We start from the raw sequence: 15,588 nt of genomic DNA, 5'->3' as shown, positions 1-15,588 counted from the left end.
TGTAGGTACTTCACACCTAGCACATCTGGCTGCATAAAGCAAAATGATATATACCACAGGCATTTATTTTGTTTAAAGTTCTCATGGAATTAATCTCCACAGCAGCCTGTTCTATAACAAAGTATATAGATTCCCTGTTGAGCAGATGCAAATACAGAAGAGGAAAAAAAAAGTGAATTATCTGCCAGAAACTGAAGCAACTATGAACAGACTGTCCTGAAGAGTTTTCTCTATTCAGCTGGAATGTAAGGCAAAATTTCTGCAGTGCCAGCTGGTAAAAATCAAGGTCTTTATACTTTCTAGAAATGAGAGGTGCACTCAGTGTTCTCCTTCAAGTCCCATACATGGGATGAATGAATGATTACTAAATTGCCTGCTTGAATTCCAGAGCTGAGAAAATAGGAGATGACATTTTCAGGCACATGGTGGTTCCTTGCTTCGGGAAGCACCTTTGGAACACCTCACCACTTCACAGCACCACCACCAAATTTTCCTCCTCCCACCTTGTCAAACCTTGCAAACATAAACCAGGAAAAAATAAATCAATATGGGTAAAGTGAGTGGTGAGACACTGGCACAGGTTGCCCTGAGAAGCTGTGGATACTCCATCCCTGGAGGTGTTCAAGGTCAGGTTGGAGAGGGCTCTGAACAAGCTGGTCTAGTGAAAGGTGTCCCTGCCCATGGCAGGGAGGGTTGGAACTAGATGATCTTTAAGTCCCTCCCAACCCAAGCCATTCTATGATTCTACGAAAGTCTAGCAAAGTTACATGCAAGCGAAATGGAAAATACTAGGCAGCAATAACTTCCAGGCAGCTGCACCCACCCTGCTTTTATCACTCTCCCTGCACCCCTTCAGGTTGCCTCCTGCATCATCTGTGGCAAAGCAAGCCTGGTCTCCATGCACCTACACCACCCCATGGCCACACTCCCTCCATATGTCATGCTGCCTACATGTGGATACCATCAGCCATGTCCATGCCCCACCAGAAAAATGTTATCTTTCCCTTTCCACCACTAGGACCTCTGCTCACAGACAGTACAGCTACTCAGTGCATTACAAATGGCTGTTCATTCTGACAATGAGAGCAGAGAGCACTTACACAACAGGGATGCGGTCCAAAGCTCAATTAATTTATATTGTAAAAACATATTGGGTTTCAATTGAGGCCTTTCAAAGTAGCAGGAGCTATGCATCACGCAACCCTCACTGTTAATAATTGGCCAATTTGCTAAACTGCATGGATGAAGTTGTAGTTAATGATAAATGTCTTGTCAGCATGCTACATTTGAAAACCACAAATTAGGAAAACATCTGCTTAAATCCAAAGTATGACTAAGAGAAAATGAATGGGTTTCATATTTAACATTTAACTTCCACTAGCAACTGCAAGGCACATCTGTCTCCCAAAATACAAACCGCCGTTTGGATAAGTGCATCATTATGTAATGACACGACTCCCTGCCAGCACAAGCTGACACCAGTGCTCAGCTTCAGAGCTGAGGTGCCTTTTGTTTTCCCCTGTGGTTTCCATCGCTTGCCCTCTGACTTGCACTTAGAACACAGTTTGCTGTAAATTTGCTTATGGATGAGAGTCAGGGTTCAAGGACAGTCAAAACAACACGGAAGTTTTCAGAAACCCCCAGCCCCAAAAACCTGTGAGATCCTGAGGACCCATAAAAGCTACCAAGGAGTCCATGTGGTGTGAGGGGCTCAGCAAGCAGGGGATGTCACATTGTGACACATATTGTCATGGCTGAAGGGGACATGGTCTGACCCTGTGCCTGGGCTCTATTGTGCCACCAGCATCTGGAGTGTCCTGACTTATGTTGTACTTGGGAAGGATTTGCCACAGTCCTGACGATTGTTCCATTTTGTAGCTGGCTATACCTGTTCTTCTTTAAGTAAGTTGCAAAACTCTTCTAAAAAGTTTTATAGAGCATGCAAATAAGAACTGCCTGGTGGTCTTAAAATAAAAAGAAAAGCCAGCAGCATATATTGTTTTCAGGCTCAGGAGCCACAGACGACTCCTGTTACCAGCAATACAATTCCACTGTGCTGCAAGCCTACGCAGCAGCGAGCGTGTCCCAACAGCTGCAACCACTTCCCAACTCCGGCGGCTGGCTACCTGCTGGATGGAGGCACAGGCTCCTTCTCTCCAGAGGAACATCTCACTTGACACTGCCACAAGCCCTGAAACTGCCTCAGCCTCATATTTTGACCAGATTTGGAGCGCTGCCTTTAAGAACCTCCCAGCACACAAGTAGTGCCCTGTCAGAGCACCCCCGGCTGGGCAGGCCTGGGCGCTTTCTGCTCCCCAGCTCTCACTCCTGGGATCTGCTGCCAGGCATGGGGAAGGCAAGGCCAGGAATGCCCTGCACAGCCACACCAGCCACCTCAGACAAACAGTCTGTGGGCCCTGCTGTGGAACAGCACCCATCGGCTTCATCCCCGGATTGCAAACCAGCAGTGGGAAGGTCTGGGACTGCAGGAAACCTCACCTACAGGAAAATGAATGCTGTAAGGAGAAGCCACAGCCTCCAATCTACTCACAGAGGGACAGAATTAATGAGGAGAGTGGCTCCCATGCAGCAATAGGTTTGGGAACAGCCACAGCTTCAAAATCCATGTCTGTTATGAATTTCCAGATTTCAGGGTGTTTCAGGTTGCAGAGTTAGCTTCCCACAGCAGAAACAGAATATTTTATCATCTAATCAAGGCAAAGAAGGAAGGGCTTGTTCATGGGTCAGTGGGAAAACCAGATATGCAGATGGGAAGTTGGGAGAAGACCTGTGTATAAAGCATCTTTCAGAGAGACACCCAGATTTGAGGTTTTCTGTTCTGCTACGAAATACACGACATAAGAGATGCACAAGGCCAGCATGCACAGGTTTGAAAGTTTCTTTCCCTCTTTCTGTTCTACAAACATAATGTTTATGTATTTGATAACACATTTTTGTAAATAACCCTGCCAGAGATTTACTAAACTACTGCAAAGTGCAAACACAAAGTGAAGATAGTTTTAGTAAACATTTTGTGGGGGCCATACACCACTCATACACATGCACTTCCTACCCCAGCTCGTCCTCAGGTTACCAAAACGCAGCCCCCACCTGCTCGTGGGGGGTCTCTGCTGTAAGATGACTGAAAGCAGCTGAATGAAGCTCTCATTCTCCGTCCAGTGCTCAGGGAATTGGCCTGCGTCAGACAAAGTCAGCTCTATCCCGTGCAAAACATTCCTGATTATAAGGTCAGCAATGTAAAAAGTAAACAGAAGTTGTCCTCTGCAATTATTTATTTAACATCCACTGTACAGCTGGCCTGCACCAGCAATCTCTTGCACAACCAGGAAAGCCAGAAATGGTCTTTCTTTGCTAAAATACTCACAGGCAGGAGTGCTGCCGTACAGTTTCCACACAGAAATCCATAATCCAGGGGAGTTTTCACACTGCTCTGGGAGATAGGAGTTGAAGTGGTACATAGACTACTACAATACTCACAATGAGATTGCAAACATTGGCAAGGTCATATTGCTATAAATCAATTCAGCCCATCTGCTATCCCTGTAATCCTTATTATGCTTTTAGCATCCAGAAACAGAGAGCACCACAGCATCAGAGGTAAGGTATCTAGATGTCTCGATTATTTGAGCCATCCTGTCTACAAGAGTGATGAAAAGGCTGACCACAAAACGTCTATCAGAACAGACTAACAACCTGGAGCTTGATTTTCAAGTATTAAAACTAAGAGTTTTCAAGTGCTGCCCAGCACCTTTCAAAATTAAGAAATAAATAAAAAAATCTGAATTAATAAAGTGATGATCTGAGCTGGAACTATTTATTTAGGAATTTAGACCCAAAGATATCTGAAATACTGCATAGAGTGTGAATTAGAATACTTAAAAAATCCCACAAAAAGTAATTTGTAGCAGTGCAGAATTTGTTTTCTTGCATTTTCCATGAATCTTCTAAGATTTTTACGTTCCCTTCTCTATGTCACATTTGCTTTTATACATAATTACACCTACCTGTCAAAATTTTTGCAAGAAAAATTTTTAATATTTTTTTTCCAAAATGTACACTTTTTTTTTCCCCAGGCTGTTAAAATTTCAGAATTAAAGTGGCCAATGACATTAAGACACCCAAGTATTCTACATGTATCATCACCTGCACTAGCACAGTACTACATTTGAAACCATGTTTGCAGTAGCGTGCTGGTTTCTAAAGCTGTTTCTGAATCAATTTTTCTAACAGTGAGTAAACTATAAATTTGTAATCCAGGAGTCTTGAATACATTCCACAGAACCATTTCCTAATTATCCAAGCAGAAAATAAATTATATTCTGTTATGCAGAAATGTGAATATCCCTTCCCTGCAATGTATCATTTATGCAAAACACACGAGGCTGCCTTCTCTAAACTCACCCAAAACAATTGGTGCTGTACTAAAAAAGCAAATGAAAAAGCCTTAAAAATATACAGATCAACTGTTAGATAGACAAAGTTGGCAAGACAGTTTTCAAAGAAAAATGCAGCAAGTGACAGTACTTCACTGAAATTATGTTTGTATGTGAGGACAGAATTCAGCCTCTTGAGTACAAGGAAACTGCAGAGTCATGTTTCAAACACCAGTAGGAGTAAAGACAAAGTTCAGCCATCTCGACAACATATATTAATTATAATAGTAATTAGTCATTATACTACTAATAATTATATTATAATTACATTTTATGTTATGTTGTTTTGCTGATCCCATTAATAACACAGGGTTTATTTTCATTTTTGCTTGTTGAATAAATCCAGCACTTATGTAACAAAGACTGGAACACTGGTTATAAAATGGATACATGAACTTTTTCCTATACTTCTAGACTGTTTCTGGTCGATACTAAATGAGTGTTCACTTTCTCTTCAGCTCTACAGAAGTATTTTCTTTTGGTTTTAGTAAAATTGCTTTCTTGGTCAGAAAAGCTTGGAAAGACTGCTGAAAGAAGAAAAACCCTCCACCTTTATAATTTGAGCTCTGAAATCATTTATTACTAAACTTTTTTGTGCTGACTTATGGTTAGAAATTATTAAAAAAAAGAGATCATGTTTCCCAGCTAATTATGGGGAGCACTAAAAACCTTAAGCTACTTTAATACATGTATAAGCTGCAAGTTAAACCCTTCTTATCCCAAATAATGATTTCTAAAGCCCTCCATTATACTACTGAGAGAGGAAAATAAAACATCAGCCAATATATACATGCGCTTTGCCAAGTGAGTTTTGCATACATTTGGCAATGCTAAACTTTATCATCTGGACAATTACCCAGCCTAACAGTTAGCAGGAAGATGAAATGTAAAATGTTATCACAGAGCTGCTAACCTCGATGTTTACAAAGCTGATAGAAGTTAAGTGCTTTGCTCCTACCAAGAGTAGGAGTTTCTACTCTTGAAACTTTCAATCCAAGATGTTCTCTGCCAAGCAATTTTCACCAAGAAAGGGACAAGATAAAAGGGCAGAACATATGGCTCTATCTTGGATAACAGTTCATTGTGATCACAGAAATAAAATAGGAAATGATCTTAGGAGGATGGTTAGATGGCTCACTGCTGACAGCATAAACCAGTCTGCCCATGCATGCAGAGAAGGGCTTCTCTCACTGTCCTGTAGCTGCTATCATATCTTCTCTACAATCATCCCAGCTCCTTTCTCTGCACATTTTGTATTGTGTATTGTGTTTGTTTGTAATGCCCAGTCTGATTGCTTTGCTTCATAACAGCACAGCTCCTTCTGTGGTTCCCTGTTACACTCAGCCACTTTCCTGAAAGGATATTGCCCAGAGATGCTGATTAGGAAGAATTTCTGGAGCTCAGCTGGTCTGACTTCCCACACAATAAAGAACAGCTCAGTCCTTGCTTCTTTTGACTATCCAACAGATTAATTGTACCACCATTTCATTTTGTCCTCATCAGTACTGCATCCGGGTTACATCGGATCCAGCTTGTCAAGATTACTCTGGATTCCCATGCTGCCTCCAGAGCACTTGTAAATCCTCTCCTCTTGGCACCAGCTGCAGATTTAATGGATGCTTTGCTCATCCAAGTTATCAATGAAAGCATCAAATAGACTGAGGAGTGTTCCCAGTAAGGGAACTGTGGTGTACTTTCCATTTGCTCTCCAAACATCAGTAATTCAAGGATATCTTACTCACCTTTCGGCTTTGCTTTTCATGCTGAAGAGACCATGCTCTTTCCTCTCTCACAGTCACTTCTGTTCAAAAAAAAGCTACTGTTCTACATGCATTTGCAAGAATTAAAGGGTGGATCATCTCTGGTGAGACTGATTTCTTATTAACAACTCTTGCTCTATAGTTCTGAGAGAGTTGCTTTGGATTGTTGTTTAAAACCAGTCCTGGCTTCTTTGCAACAACATTTGCTTCTATTGCATTTAGCTGCTTTCAAATGCTGAATACAGTGCCATAAAAAACAGTTGGCACTTTCAACGCCAGAACAACAATGCCAGGTACCATCGAAGTCTGCGCTGGCCATCACACTTCCTGTGTATGTTACCCAGTATACACTTCAAACTGAAAATTTGTCTTTTATATTGTGTATAACTCCAGATTGTATACTAGGCTTATTTCTGCCTTACCCCATGCAACACATTTCTCCAAAAATATTTAATTCCGCGAAGTCCAGTTCTTTTCAAGTAAGGGATATAGTCTAGCAAATGTACCACCTAAACCTAAGGCTATATGTAATGATTTGCAGAAGTTGCAAAAGTTACTATATTGTTTCATGATATTTAAATGTTGTTTGGTTTTGATGATGTGCCACAGTATGTCAAAGTGTCTCTGAGAATTAGTGTGCACATCAGAACACTGGTCTACATTTTAAATTTCAATAGGCAGCCATACTAATTCCTTTAGTTATACTGCAACCATCTAGCTGCAACTTCTTCCTAAGGAGATTAAATTCTTTATTTACGGAAGTTAAAAGAAATGTATTTTTTAAAAATTGTTTTAAATGTATGCTAAAACTTGCCAGAAACAGCTATAGCACCAGATCAGTGCCCTTGGTAACATATTGCAAAGTTCTAAATTAGCAGAGAAATCATGCCACAGTTTTGTGGAGCTTTCGGGGCGTGCTGCGACATTCCGGCAGTGCCACACTGTGCCTGCCTCCCCAGCGCCCTTCCAGCTCTTATCAGCCAGGCTTCAAATACCCCTTTACCAGGCAAAGTCCACAGGTCGGATTATCCTTGCCAACCAGCATCCCAGCAGGGCTCCTGTAAGGAATGGTCCTCAATAACCTCATCACCCGAACAGCCACAGACCCTGTGCAGATGATGGTGTCCGGGTGCTGTGCGTCCGTGCCCCAAGACCCTCCTGCTCCTGCCCCAGGCTGCAAACTGACGGCGACTTGCCAGGAGGCTGAGGAGCACAGAAGACCTTTTGTGGGGCGAGAAGCATGAGAAAAGGTGGTATGGACTGTAATGCAAACCCACAGGGCAAGCAAAGAGGCAGGGACAAGGATAAGAGTTGGAAGAGCCACGGAACTCCGGCTGGAACAGGGCAAGCAGCTCCACCAAACGCACCCCTGCTTTGGGGACGGCGCCTGCTGCTTTGCCACACGGCCTGGTGTTCGCTGTGCTGCTCCAAGCCTCCCCTCGAAAATGAAAGAAATCTGGGCAGAAATTATCTGGAAAGCTTATGTTAATTAAAAAAAAAGAGAACACAGCCTTTAAAAAAGAAGAAAACAAGTCAGAAACCCTTCAAAGGCTTTTTACATGAGCACGTAGGCAAATGCCCAACAGAAAAATAATTTTTGACGTATAGTATTTACTAGAAAAGATATTACAGTAATATCTCACCACAACTCCTGCTAATGTATTTTCCGCATAGTATTGTTAACTACTACAAAAATAATAAGTTTGAATGTATCAATATCTCACAGAGCCTGGAGGCACAGCTGTTTTCATTTGTATGTTTAAAGTAGGAGCTATAATGTGGTAGGCGGATAATTCCTCATTTGAATAAGCCATTTCTATTTTACAGTAACATAAGACAATATAAAAGCCCTTTTACCAAGGTAATATCTTCAGTTTGTAGACAGGAAAATGACATATAACTGTGGAAGGGGTAAAGTACTAAGAAGGATTTTTATTTCTAAAGTATTTTCATTTGTGCTCAAAGGATTGTCATTTGTGGAAAAAAAAACAAACCAAAAATATTAAACTCACTTTTGATTTTTAACTATTAGTCCCAATGATACACTTGGAAAGATTAATGAAAAAGCATATTAGTAAATTAAATCTCTAGGGGAACATGAGTGCCACAGGCTACAGAAATCGCACGTAAACCTGAGCTCTTCTGTTCGTACCCCAGGTCAGCCGAAAACTGACATCTTGGGACTACAAGTCACCCAGGAGCATCACAGTCATTTCATAATTAATCCAGGATCCCCATCTCCCCTAAAAGTTGTTTCTATGCTGTGTGTTACTAACCAACATACACAAGAGCGCACAAAGAGAAAGGCTGAAATAGCTCCTATCTGAAGGGGTCAATATGAGTTACTTTATCGCTAATACTGAAAAGTAGGCAACTTAAAACAATAAATCTAAAAAAACCCCAACAAAAACCCAAACCAAAAAACAAACAAATAAAAGAAAAAAAAAACAAAAAACCCTCATAAAAATCCCCTCAAAGCTTCAGCTATTTTTCAATCGGATTTCTGATTAGAAAAACAGAACCTCTGAACCTCTGTGGATTTCCTAAGAGATATATATATTACATGACTATATACTTAGGCCTATTTTTTGGTTTTCCTTTTATGTATATTTTAAAACAATATAAATGTTATAACTTCCTATTGTTTAGGTACCTACACGCATTACTGACATACATAAATTACACATGAGCCTTATGAAGCCCAGACCTAAATCAGCTCTTACTGAAGTGCGCTGCAAAGCCTTTCCTGATTTCACTGTAGCAAGAGCAATACTCCTGTATCTTGGTTATATTTAATTTAAACATAAAACATCAAAGAAGTTTGCTCTCTTCAGAATACTCTGTAACTCTAATAAACTTTTCATGATCTCTTTGAAATCAGCCTTTAATACTAGGCCATAATACGCAGAAGTAATATGCAGCATATTGTAGCCTAGAAGCTTTCATTATCTGTTTTGCAATGAATGTTGCTCACTTTTTTCTTTAATGCACCCTAATTTCTATGCTAAAGAAATTTTAATGTGAATCTTAAAAGATATATATGAGGTTTTCTTTATTTTTCTTGCGTTAAAGGGCAACAGTTGTATGAATCAGACCTGAACACGTTCCTTCTGGCAGAAAACAGCCTGTGCCAGAACTGCTGCAACTCTTTGGCTTTGAGAAGTTTAATTTATTGTCTTGAATAATAAACTGCCATTCAATCAACCTTGTGAAACAAAACATAAAACAGGACCATGCTTAAATTTTGAACAGTGACCAAAGAGTTTTCCACAAAGGAAACAAAATTGGGAGAGGCATTTTATATTAAATAATGTCAATTATTTTGTTCTCCCTTTCTGTCTGCTTTCAGTATTAATTAGGACTAACTGACAGTTAATATGCTCTAAGCTCTGCATGGTAAAATTGATTAGTATACTAAGATGGAAAATAAGAATCAGATTTTGATGAAAAATATCAAGTTTCAGAGCACTGCATGTGGCAGCTGTGAGCAAGGAAAAAGTGTGAAGATATTAACCCATCCACAACACCCAGCTGGGCATTTGCCCAGTCCTGCTGACAGAACTGTCAATGGAGATGGCCGGCCACTACTTTTTGGTTAAGTACTGCACCATTTCCTCTTAATTTTTCTTGATGGTTTTGTCCATTTTTACTATAATGAGCATGCCCTGCTCAGTAGCTGTTGTCCAACTGTCTAAGAAGGTTACACTACAAAACGCTCTGGGACTCAGATTCATTTTTTGTGTGAAAAGATGTCTAAGGAAGTTATGAGCGCTATTGGTTTTTAAAAAAAAAATAAATTCTTTTAAATTATCATATTTATTTACCAGGCTTTATTTCTGAAAATAAAAAGCTATCTTGAAGTATAAAGTAAAAGTCATTAAAAATCCCCAAACAATAAGATGATAAACCAAACAAAAAATAGTAATGTTGCTCTGATTCTTCTTTTTTTTTATTCCAAGGAACTCTATTCATAGTCTACTGAAGGCATTTCCAAATTCAAACGTCTTTGAAATGTTTTGGTGGTTTGACTTCTTTCACATTTTGTAAATAATAATTTGCCCACTAGTTGTAAACAACATTAATATAGTTCTGCTTTGTGCCTTCTCACACAGACTATGAAGCTTATTACAGGGTGGCTAACCATGGCAAATCAATAGGATACAATAGGGTGTGGAATGTCTTTTAAAGTCTAAAAGCCCTGTATTACAAAAAGCTAAGCACGATAAGAAGCTACTGCACAAACCAGATCGTATCGTTAATTTGAAATCCCAGTTAGCCGCTGCCGCCAGAGCTGCACTTGCCTGTCTTTTCCCTTTGCTATGGAAAGAGCTGTATTTAAAATTAAACTTTAAAGATCGCTAAGATACTCTGGCAGATCGGCGTCCCTCCTTGCTGGAGACGGGGGACACGGGCATTTCAGCGCGGTGGTGGGAGGACACGGATGACACGACATGATCTTACCTTCTAGCAACATGTAGGGCTGTCGGGAGCAGCGAGCGGGTGCGGAGCAAGCGCGGTCAGGAGCCGATGTCAGTGTGGCGCACATGCCTCCTGGTAACATCCCACTGGCATTCTACCTGCTCTCTGTGCCCTGGCTATTTACAAGCTTCCTTCCAGAAAGTCACAACTTTAGGAATGAAAAAAACCCACCCCAAATGGAGGACTGGAAGGCGGATCACGTGACCGCCAGGAGCCGGTCTTGTTGCATTACACGCAGCAAGTGTGGATGGCAAACAATATCAGTTGATGTTTATGCCATATGTTCTCGGCCTCTTCACGTATCGGCACCAAAATCCTGTTTCCGTACAGTGCAGTAGGGATCCTACTGGGAAGAGGGTCACAGTCTAATTAGGCAAACTGCGGAAAAAACACAGTTCACTAACGAAGACCAAGAGGGACTGACTTTCACAAAGCAAGTCCTTGCTCTGGAAGGCAAGAAACATTACCCGGCCGAAGTTTTAAAAATTTCTTAAAACACGCGCTCGAATACATCGCATCTTATCCCCTGAGCAACCTGCCCATGTTCAGGCTGGCTTCTTCCTAAGGACAGTTGAGGTTTTGAGCAGAGATAGTGCTGATATTTGGGCTATTGCTCGAGTCAGCTGTCTGCCTGCTTGGAAACATTCGGCGAGAAGGAAACTCCTCATCCAGCGCTAATCCACTGCCCCAAAAGCGCACGAGTGTTGACCTGTGCCACACATTCTGCTGAGACTCTAAAGCAAGGGCAAGAGGCAACACAGAGCCCGCACATCCATAATGCAGTCTGATGAGTTATCTCAGCAGGTCTTTTCTTGTCACAATCCACCTTTTCCTCGTAAACCAAAGCTTTTCAGGATAAGTTTTGCACTTTTCTAAACCAAAACATGTCGTGCCTTACATCTGGGTGACAAAATTAATGATCCTTCCCATATTTCACACTATTCAGAAATTAACATAGACAGAAAACCTGATATTTTCCTGTTCCTGTTTCTAACATGCAAAAGTATATATGTGAATTAAGAAATAAATTCTGTTATTAGGAAATAAATGAGCTGTTCTCTCATATCCAAAGATCAAAATAAGGCCAATATTCCTATTTTTGCCAAGGGTACATTAGCCTCTTTAGTCCATCAGATGATGCTCCTTACAGCAAGAGCTTCTTAAACTTCCTTTTTCCAGCATTAGTCTGGAAATTAGTCTTTTGTAATAGCAGTAGCATTCTGTATGTGACATGAGCCTTCTATGGAAGATGCCATTTCCAAAATTACCTTGCAGTAAGGCAAACTAAATCAGCCCGTGAATATGCACCTCTTAGGGGTCTCCATCCACGTTTTCTAATTTTTTCCTTGCCTTCTTTCTTCCTTCCTGTGCCATGTCAGAGAGTTCTCCCCATCCCTCTAAAGGAGCAAACTATTGTTCAAGTTTCTGGCTTTTCTCCAAATAAAAAACCGCAATGTTTGAGAGATGGCAAGGACCGTGACTGAAAGGGGAAAGGCGTTTAACAGGTGGTCCAAGGGGGTTCCTTCTACATACAACTCCCATCAGGAAACAGTAGAAAATTCAGGGGAAGTAGAAGGAATTAGTAAAAGCTACAGGGCTTTTCTACAGCCTGTCACATCACCCCCCGGCACGGACGCCCTCACGCTCTGCTCTGCATCTGCATTTCATTAAACAGAGCGAAGAAACACAAACCAACTTTCACTTGAATCTGAACTCTCCATTTCATGTCAACCTCAGGACAGTCATGCGAAACACATGTGGTGAGTTCAGCCTGGGAACTGTGTCGGGACCTTTCCGGCTGGGAGCAGAGCTAATCCTCCCCACTGCCCGCATATGGCTCGTGACCGAGCACTGCAGGTTCCTCCCTGCCCGCAGCTGCCGGCCCAATCGGCGGCACGGGCAGTGCCGGCCAACTGCACTGTGTCAGCAGATGGAATTGCACTTTTTCCACAGAGTCAAAGCAGGCCAATGACGGAAAGCAAGGCGAGTAACACGGGCGATTTGATTTCAGAAAACGCTACCTAACTCATGGGCTGTGTGGTCGCTGATCTCTCTGGAGAGGGAAAAAATTCACTCTCTCAGTTCCCTGTGTTCCCTAACCTGCATTTTCATCTGTCATCAGATACTCGAGTTTCCCTTCACACCCAGGGAAAGATCTTGCCCCAAAACAACGGCACTCCAGGCAATCTAGCAAGTCTCATCCCTGTGGCATGTCCCTGCCTCATCTATTTGCTGAGCTGGAGGATAAAAAAAACAAAAAAAAGAAAGAAACCAGCAGCTAGTCCTTTCCCTGCTTCCTCACAAGGAAAGACCTGCCATTCAAATTAAATGACTTAACATTCACTATTATGTGCTTTTTCAGCTCTTTTTGCAACCTTAAAAGTGATCAAAAATAAATATTGCTTTTGAAAGCTAACGTACTTCAGAGAGACACTGAAGTCACTCAGCTGGTTAAATTTCAGCTGGGAGCATCTTCATTGTTCTCAGATAGTCTCAATACCCACCCTGTCGGCACATACAAGGTCTCCCAACTGCCTGACGCCCTCCTTTAAGGTAATACGATGCTCCCAGGGGCTGGTGAGATGAGAAAGGTTCACTGGCAGTCTTTGAATATTAGTATGGGTAAGGAAAAAAAAATCATTCAGACTACTTGGATCGAAAAAAAACCCCAAACCATAGATGAAGTAATGCAGCTGAGAACAGATTTTAGCTGAGCAGTTGAGAAATCATTGAGTCAAAAGCAATAACATATTTGATGAGGAGTTCTAAGTCCTGTGATGCAGCTTTTCAGGAAATTTCGCTCTCTAACACTCTAATTTGAGATTGTTTAAGAATGGTTTTCTACTTGAGAGGTTAATCTTTTCATATAAATTGCCCAGCACAATTTCTGGACTCTGATGTCTCTTCATGAATTTAAAAATCTCGTTTTATTACAGCAAGCACAAAAAAAAAATATCAGATTCTGCCTCTATCTCCAGAGGTTCTGCATCGTAGTATTACTATTACAAAAAACGTCATTTAGAAAACATCCTGAGAAGTCAGATGCATCAATGCAAGCCAAGCAGGAATGTGACGGATCAATTTGAATATTTAAACAGTGGAATTCAGAAGAAAAAACAGACCAAGATCTCCAGATATGGGAGAATCCCCACTCAGAGAATATTACTGAATAATGACACATTATGATATTTGGATGGAACATGAGCCTGAAGATCTCTTGGAATAAACCACCATCTACAGGGTGGAGTTTTGAAGAAGCTTATCTCCATATTCCACAAAAATGAGCTTTAGAGTCATGTTTCTATAATACCCAAGAAATGAGATGCTCAAAGACAGAACTGCAGTTGGATCTGCTATAAGAATTCCTGTATTTCTGTAATAATCAAATAAGTTCTTTTAAAAGGAGTTTGCTTCATCCATCTCAACCTCTATAATGTAATGCACAGTAAAACAGTACAATATCTTATTCACCCAAGAAAGAAGAGCTTAAGAAGCTGTCTTTATACTGCATGCAGAAAACTTCACATATATTTTTTCTGCTCTTACTTGCAGCCAGTCACTCCTCCTGAGCTCTCATCCTGCTCCATATAGCAATATTCAAACAAATGATCTTAAAAAAAGGCAGCTGCAATTCTTTTTGCAGCAGCATTACAGCCTGATTTGGCCAGGACACGAAACCAGCTTCTTTACTGGGACTAGAATCAGACAACTTCATCTACAACTTCTTTATGACAGACAGGAAAACTGAACATCTGTCTCAAATGTCTATATCTCAACTAATAAACTGAAGACCAGAAATACTCCAGAGATCTGTGATTCCAAAATTCTGGGGTGCCTGGACATTGACAATTTTTGACAACCACTAGCAAACCCATTCAAAGTTCATAAATACTTTTTTAACATGACATCAAGAAACAGTGACAAACCTTATCATAGTCTTCTAGGGTTATGGGTGTAACTACTGTTAAATACTAAAACAGGTCCACATCAGTATTTCTAACTTTTTTTAAATTGCTCAAGTGTCTGTAGAGTAAGTCTTCAGAGACTGGCAGCATCAAATCTAACTGCCCATATATAATAGTAAGATTACAGTGTAGTGCTGCTGCCAGGGTCAGGGTCACTCCTGCTCCCTGGTATCAGACCCACTAGGATGAGTTGTGAAACCTGATTTGGGGAAGGCAAAGGACTCTCTGGGTGACCAAGGATGAGACACCTTGTGTTACACCTAAGGACAGAGTCGATTGCTTAGTGGCCTTTTCTAGCCAAGAAAACCTCTACTGAGCTGAGATTTCCTCGTGTGTCCAGTATTCACACTTCTACTAGCTGGTGCAAGTACTATGCTAATCAAATACTCTAACACAAGTATTTTAGTTCCATAGAAAATATGATTTACCAGAGAAAATAGTTAAATTTTAAGCAGGAACAGCAAATCCACAGTTGCCCGTATGTATAACACAAGCTGAAAAACTTTCACTGCAGGGAAACGCTGGGCTTCTGCACTACTGCCAGCTGCTTCCCATCTAAGGGCACAGGACAGTCACCTGCTTTTATGGTGTTCTTCATACCTTTCTCTTACTCCTAGTGGGTTTTGTATTGTAGTCCACAGTGAATGCAGTAGTTCATTATCACACAGGAAAATAATCTGGTGGATGGGACAGCAGCTGAAGACAGTGTAAGTGTTCAGCAAAATTATAAAGGGATCTTGAGCAGTTTCCATAGGTGAGTTGGTTTTCAATTACTTAATTGAATTACCTAAAATCCTCCAGCACAATGGATCAGTCTCGAAGTCTCTCATCAGATTAATTAACCCTTCAGTCAGGTCTTCTAGCTGTGATCTGGCCCGTGGTCTCTGTGTCCGTAACACTTTCACAGAAGCTTTCACCTTTTGACTTGTC

General features: G+C 41.0%; 1 protein-coding gene across 1 annotated transcript in view; it reads right to left on the bottom strand.

Annotated features, from left to right (window-relative positions):
- The window catches only part of RBM20 (RNA binding motif protein 20), a 69,078-nt gene that overhangs the window by 27,964 nt on the left and 25,526 nt on the right, over positions 1 to 15,588 (bottom strand).

This window comes from Manacus vitellinus, unplaced genomic scaffold (genome assembly GCF_001715985.3).
Source record: "Manacus vitellinus isolate BGI_N305 unplaced genomic scaffold, ASM171598v3 scaffold_15_pilon, whole genome shotgun sequence".
NCBI lineage: Eukaryota > Metazoa > Chordata > Aves > Passeriformes > Pipridae > Manacus > Manacus vitellinus.
Note: the sequence above shows the minus strand (reverse complement) of the source record. Positions and strands in the feature narration are given on the sequence as shown.